We start from the raw sequence: 6,603 nt of genomic DNA on the forward strand, positions 1-6,603 counted from the left end.
GAGGAGATGGTTGATGAAATGGCATATTTGCACAAAAATGAGGCTTGGGATCTGGTGGAGTTGCCAGATGGAAGGAAACCCATTGGAAGCAAATGGGTGTTCAAGAAGAAGACAACTGTACAAGGGAAGGTGGAGAAATACAAAGCTCGGTTGGTAGCAAAAGGTTATTCCCAAGTGCCTAGAATTTATTTTGGTGATATTTTTTCTCCTGTTGCCAAGGAAGTTTCTATTAGATTATTTTTATCTATTGTTGTTGCTTTTGATTTTGAGGTAGAACAGATGGATGTGAAGACAACATTTCTTCGCAAGGATCTGTAAGAGGAGATCTACATGAAGCAACCTGAAGATTTTGTGGTGAAGGGTAAGAAAGAACTGGTATGCAAGTTAAAGAAGTCTCTGTATGGGTTAAAACAGTCACCAAGGATGTGGTATCAGAAATTTGATACATTTATACAGGGACTTGGCTTCACCAGAATAAAAGCAAATCATTGTGTGTATTTTAAATTAATTGGTGATGGTGTTTCTTGTATGTGGATGATATGTTTCTGGTTGGTAATGAAAAAGAAATTATCCAGGATTTGAAGACCCAATTGTCCTCCAAATTTGACATGAAAGATCTTGGTGCTGCAAACTATATTCTAGGCATGGAAATTAAAAGAGATCGGGCAAAGAGGAAGCTATGGTTAAACCAGAGGAAGTATGTCAAGACAATACTGTAGAGGTTTAAAATGTAGGATAGTAAATCGGTAAAGGTTCCTATTCCTGTAGGTGTGAAGTTATCTGCTAAATAGTGTCCCAAGACACAAGAAGAGGAATAGGACATCTCCCATGTTCCATATGTAAGTGCAGTCAGTAGCCTGATGTATGTGATGGTCTGTACTAGACCAGATATTGCACATGCAGTGGGAATATTGAGCAAGTTTATGTCAAAAGCAGGGAAGGAGCATTGGACAATAGTGAAGCGGGTTTTCAGGTATTTGCGTGGCACTAGTGATTATGGTTTGTGCTACCAAGGAAGACCGGGATTGGAGAGAGTTTTGGACATTTGTGGTTTTGTTGATGCAGATTGGGCTAGAGATCTAGATCAAAGAATATCTACAAGTGGGTATGTGTTTAACCTATTTGGAGGTGCAGTCAGTTGGATGAGTAAGAAACAATCTGTAGTGGCACTATCAACTACAGAGGAAGAATACATGGCAGCCACTCATGCAGGCAAGGAAGCAGTTTGGTTGCAGAGATTGTGTTCAAGTATGGGGTTAGTACAGGGAGCTATAAGGATAGACTGTGACAGCCAAAGTGAAATTTTCTTGGCAAAGAACCCTGCTTACCATTCAAAGACAAAGCACATTGATGTCCAGTATCACTTTGTGAGGGATATGATGGAAGACAAAAAGGTGTTTCTTGTAAAGGTGGATGCTTTGAAGAATACTGCAGATGCATTGACAAAATCTGTGAGCTCTAAGAAGTTCTCTTGGTGTAGAGAAACAATGGGCATTGTAGGGCTAGATAAATGGCTAAGCTCTCCTGTGGCCCCCTGTGGAAATAAAACAAATGGGAGAATGTTGGGTTGTGTTATATTCATTCCACGAATAGCTCCCCTAGTATAACCGAAGGGTTAGAGGGGGGGCAGAGTCACCCCTTTGTTGCGCCGATTGTGCAGCGAGGGGGTCACAAGGGGTTTGAGGGCAACAGTTAGCCCCCCTCTATGGGGTTCAAGGCAGTGCCCCGGGGAAATTTTTTTGGACCCTATATTAGGTGGGCGAACCTACCTATGGTTTTGTGCATGGCTTTTTCACATGGTTTTGGGTGCAATGGTTTTTAGTCCATGGTATTGGATGCTTCAGTATGTATATATATGTATTGTAACATTGAAAGGAACATAATGAAAAATCAATTTGGTAGTCCTAGTTTTGGGATCCAAGAGAAAATCTCTGTGTATATTTGTTTTATGTGTTATTCTCTCGCTATTGTTTATTTTCTTTGTTTTAGAATTCGTATCCAAGTAATTTTTGTACAGGGTTAAAACCTAGCTGTGAATTGCTAAGAGAATTTCATTGTGCATAATTTTGTGTAGAATTTCATTATGTAGAAGTGTGAAGGGAGGTGAGATGTTTCTCCTCATTTTCTTACCTCTGTACTAGTCCACCACTCTTTGTCCAACAACTATTTTTTTCTCTGAGCCTCATTTGAATGCGGAGAAATTGATTGTGCCAAAGTGCAGAGAAAAAACATTTCTCCCCACTAACACAATCAATTTCTAGACACTCACTCTCCCACTAAATCAGACACTTTGCTTCTATACAACGTCGATATATAATGACTCCTAGTACTTTAGCATATTTGCAACTATAACCTTTTGCAATGCAATTTCCAGTTTAACATGCCACTCTTGTAACTGAAATTTGAATCGTTTGTGTGCGAGTGCCTATCTCCACAAGTTCGAGGAGAACACCTGATTCTTTCGATTATTTTGAACAAGATGTCTTACCCTTCTGAGACATAAGTGTCGCTTTGAGACCAAATAGCCTCAAGAATTATTTAAAAAGAGCCTGGAAGGGAAATACTCAATCTAGCATTTACATGGAAGAAAATAAAAGCCTTTGAAACCTCATAATTTCCTTTTGCTATCACACCTATGCTACCCACACTGCCTACCAAAAGTACACTTATAGATGACACCTCTCAAACCTCACATTTTCTGAGCTATGCACTCACCCATTTTTTATAATATATATTGAATGGATCGAGTTGTGTGGGAATGTGGAGAATGGTGATTTCTCCTCACTTGATCAAGCAATCATTGTTAACCGAGTGTGGAGAAATCACCATTCTCTACACTACTGAATTTGTGTGTGATGCTCAATATATGTGAAATGTCTCATAGATAATGACATTTATTATCTTCAACTACTAAAAATGAATCATGAATACAAGTAACTTAACAGTAATGTAATGAACAACATTATAAATGTCTCATAGATAATGAGATTTATTATATTCAACTACCAAAAAAGAATCATGAATACAAATAAGTTAACAGTCGTAGAATTAACAACATTATCTAGCATAGAATAAATAAAATACCTTCATTAAAGAATAATAGTGTAGGCATCCTTATCTGGATTGTTGATTTGCCGAATATTCAAAAATAAGACGGACATGGGCGAATATTCGACAATCAAACGGACATGGGCGCAATCAATTATTTGACCGTGCCCATATCCATCTGATTACTGAATATTAAGTGAATCAACAATCTAGATAAACTCACATAATAGTTTCATATTCAAAATAGAACTCCCAATAGTTAATTACAACATTAACAGGACTATTAATGCCACTGCGGTCATCATTTTCAGAAAAATTAAACTTCGTCGCACAATATAGATCATCATCTTCAGAAAAAATAAACCCCATCGCACAATATAGATCAGTCGAAGAGTGCACAGAATGGTGATTTCTCTGCACTTCTCGGCACTCGATCACCAATGGTTGTTGACAGAGGGCGGGAGTGTGGAGAAATGCTGAGAAAACACCATTCTCCACACTCTTGCACAACCCGGTGCACTTGGAATCACAATAACACTACGAATTAAGTTATTTCCCGTATGACAACCTAAGAAAAATTATGGAGTAGATCAAAGCGAGCAAATTATTTTACAAAATCCAAATCACTTCCTCTGTGATTTTGATTCTCTATATATTGATCATTACACAATTTGATGCAGGAGCATCATCTTCGAAAAATACTTTGTATTTTATTTAAATCTAGGGGTTTCATGTTTTTGAGAAATTATTAATATTATGTAAATATTTATGAGATTTTGAGAGGATTTGAAATGTTTCCAAATAATTGGAAAACATGAGAGAAGTTAGACTTGGGATATTTAAGAATTAATTATGAGCCTAAGTTAGATTTAGTTTCATAATTTAGGGATAAAATTCTAGATTATAGGGGTGTTGAGATACTTGGGGATTTTGTGGAGTGACTAAAGGGATATGAACCAAAATTGGTTCAATTCAATTGATATAGATTAGTGAGATTGAGAGTGGAGAAGAGAGAATAGTGTGAGGGTTTCCGCTTGGGAGCCTTGGGCAATTGTAAAAAGGCCATCGACCTGGAATATCTGGCCAAGAAAAAAAGTCTGTAAATGATTTTGGTGTGGTTATATGAAAGCGTTTTCCAAAGTTATATGTATAGATCGATTCTATGAGTATGAGTGAATGAATGTGAATTTTCAATTATATATATGGCATTACCATGTCTGAGTTTGGCAGGGAAACGTAGAATAAATTTTGTAACAGAACTTTGCACATAAGTTTGATGTTGTTAATACTGGTATTCAGTTGTAATGGGTCGAAGAGCTGTAGCATTGTTTTGGCGCAGGTTAAATAACCGATATCAGTTACGGTGAATTGCCGACTAGATTTAGGATCTACGTGGCACAGATTTCGTGTATGATGAGTTTGGGGCGCTGTTGATCGGTGTCTCTCTAAGGAGACAATCCTACAGAGTCTGATTGCAGCGTATGTAGTGCCGTGACTGGAAAATCATTTTAATATGGCGTAATCAGTGGAAGAAACTCATATGTTGTTCCTTGAGCGCCAGAAGGATTGTAATTTTTTTTATGGCTTAATGAAGAGTCCAAAGGCGTGAGCCTACATTGAATTGCCGAATTGTGATTCCGACTTGGACCAGATCGAAACTGTGGCGAATGAAATCAGAGATGGTTGGACAATGTATGCGACCGAGATGTTTATAGGGTCGGAGATATATATATCCCTGTGTATTGTATTACGATTTACGTAGAGTTGTATTGCGGGATACATATATTAGATGCCGTTGACGATTATAAATGGCGGTCAATGTTGTTGTTAAGAGGATTACGGGAATGTTTGATTTAGTGAAGACTGCGTTAATAAATAAAAAGATTTAAAGCCGAAGACGTTAACGCAGCAGAGGCCCGGAGCAGAGTGAATTAAATACATCTCTGGTTTGAAGTGCATCGGGTCCAGAGATTTTGCATCAGCGCGTGGAACTGGCGATAATTGAATGACATTAATCCTGGGAAACGATAATTTCCCATTGAGATCGCATCGGAGCGATTCTTAAACGATAAATATCATAGCATCGTGGGATAACTGCACCTTCTGAGTTTCGGGAGTATTACATTCAAATGCAGGCCTGGATAGTGCGAAGCAGAAGCAGCCATTCTCAGTTGACCCTTTTTATTTTTAAGAAATTTATATATGGCCTATTTTTATCTGCTCTCTCGGAAAGGAAGGGATGTTTGATGGGATCTTTTTCGAAACGGGTCCGAGGCAGTCGTTCACAAATTTGGAAGCCACTACATTTTCATAACACTGGCATGGAGGATGGTTATGAGTTTATACTATAATGGTGCAGTGCTTGGAGGAAATTGGCTATGTATTGGATCAACTATTGCCTTGTCCTGGCATAAAGTCTTTCATGCGACCTCGCCGCCTTAGAAACCCTCAGAAAGTGGTAAGTGAAACTGTTTTCAGTGTGAGCGGAATAGAAGCATTATATGAACTATTTAAGAAGATTAGTAGCACTGTTGTTGATGATGGTCCTATCAACAAGGAAGAGTTTCAACTGGCATTATTTAAACCAATAAGAAAGAGAACCTGTTTGCAGATAGAGTTTTCGATTTGTTTGACATAAAGCATAAGAACGCACTGGGTTTTGAAGAGTTTGCCCGCGCACTCTCATTGTTTCATCCAAATGCTCCAATAGATGGAAAAATTGACTTTTCCTTTGAACTCTATGACTTAAAGCAACAAGGCTTTATTGAGAGACAAGAGGTGAAAAGTATGTTAGTGACCACGCTTGCTCAGTCAGGCATGAACCTTTCAGATGATGTTATCAAAAGTATTATTGACAAGACTTTTGAATAGAGAAACTGTATGTTGAATAAACCTTGAAGGTTAATAATCCCATGTGCGCTGGTGGAAATTGTGAATGTCAATCTCGATTACGTTTAAAGGGCATATATTGAGTGTGACTTTGCCAAGTATTAAGAATTTGGTTTGGGGAAAATACTGTGATATGCTATATACATGGGTATGCATGTGATTCTGGGTTTGGCGGGTTTAGCTCGCTATCATTTTTGGTATCAGAGCCGGAATGCTCTGTTGAAATATTTATTTTCTGAATGATGAAAAGAAGATTTTGTTGAATTGAAATATATTTTTGTTGAAAGACTGAAAGGAAGATCAGATTTTAAATCTGATATGCAGCATACATAATTGCAAGTGAACAGGATTACAGTGAAGGAAATTACAGAGGCGAATGAAGGACGAGATCAGGCAGGTGAGATGATTCTCTGATTTGAAATTTATGATTGAGGTTATGGTTGCAGAGAAGACGATGGCATTGAACCTGGCATTCAGCTAAAGGCTGAATAAGGAGGACAATTGCAGTGTCCTGAAGAAGAACGTGAGTTGAAGAGACAGCCTAGAGAGTGAGCAGAGGAGAGTGCTCAAAGATGTTCCAGAGGCAGTGAACCAGTACTTACCAAAAGACTGAGTGAGGACGGCTTGGTGAGGTAAGTGGCAGCAGAACAGATTGCTGTCGTAAAG

At 38.3% G+C, this 6,603-nt stretch overlaps 1 pseudogene; it reads left to right on the forward strand.

The window, feature by feature from the left end:
* The first annotated feature begins 5,247 nt into the window (after positions 1-5,247).
* On the forward strand, positions 5,248-5,919 carry LOC149257925 (calcineurin B-like protein 3 pseudogene; annotated as a pseudogene).
* The last annotated feature ends 684 nt before the right edge of the window (positions 5,920-6,603 follow it).

The sequence above is a fragment of the Pinus tabuliformis genome, chromosome 6 (assembly GCF_031772625.1).
Source record: "Pinus tabuliformis cultivar Carrire ecotype Pingquan chromosome 6, CPIR1, whole genome shotgun sequence".
Taxonomy (NCBI): domain Eukaryota; kingdom Viridiplantae; phylum Streptophyta; class Pinopsida; order Pinales; family Pinaceae; genus Pinus; species Pinus tabuliformis.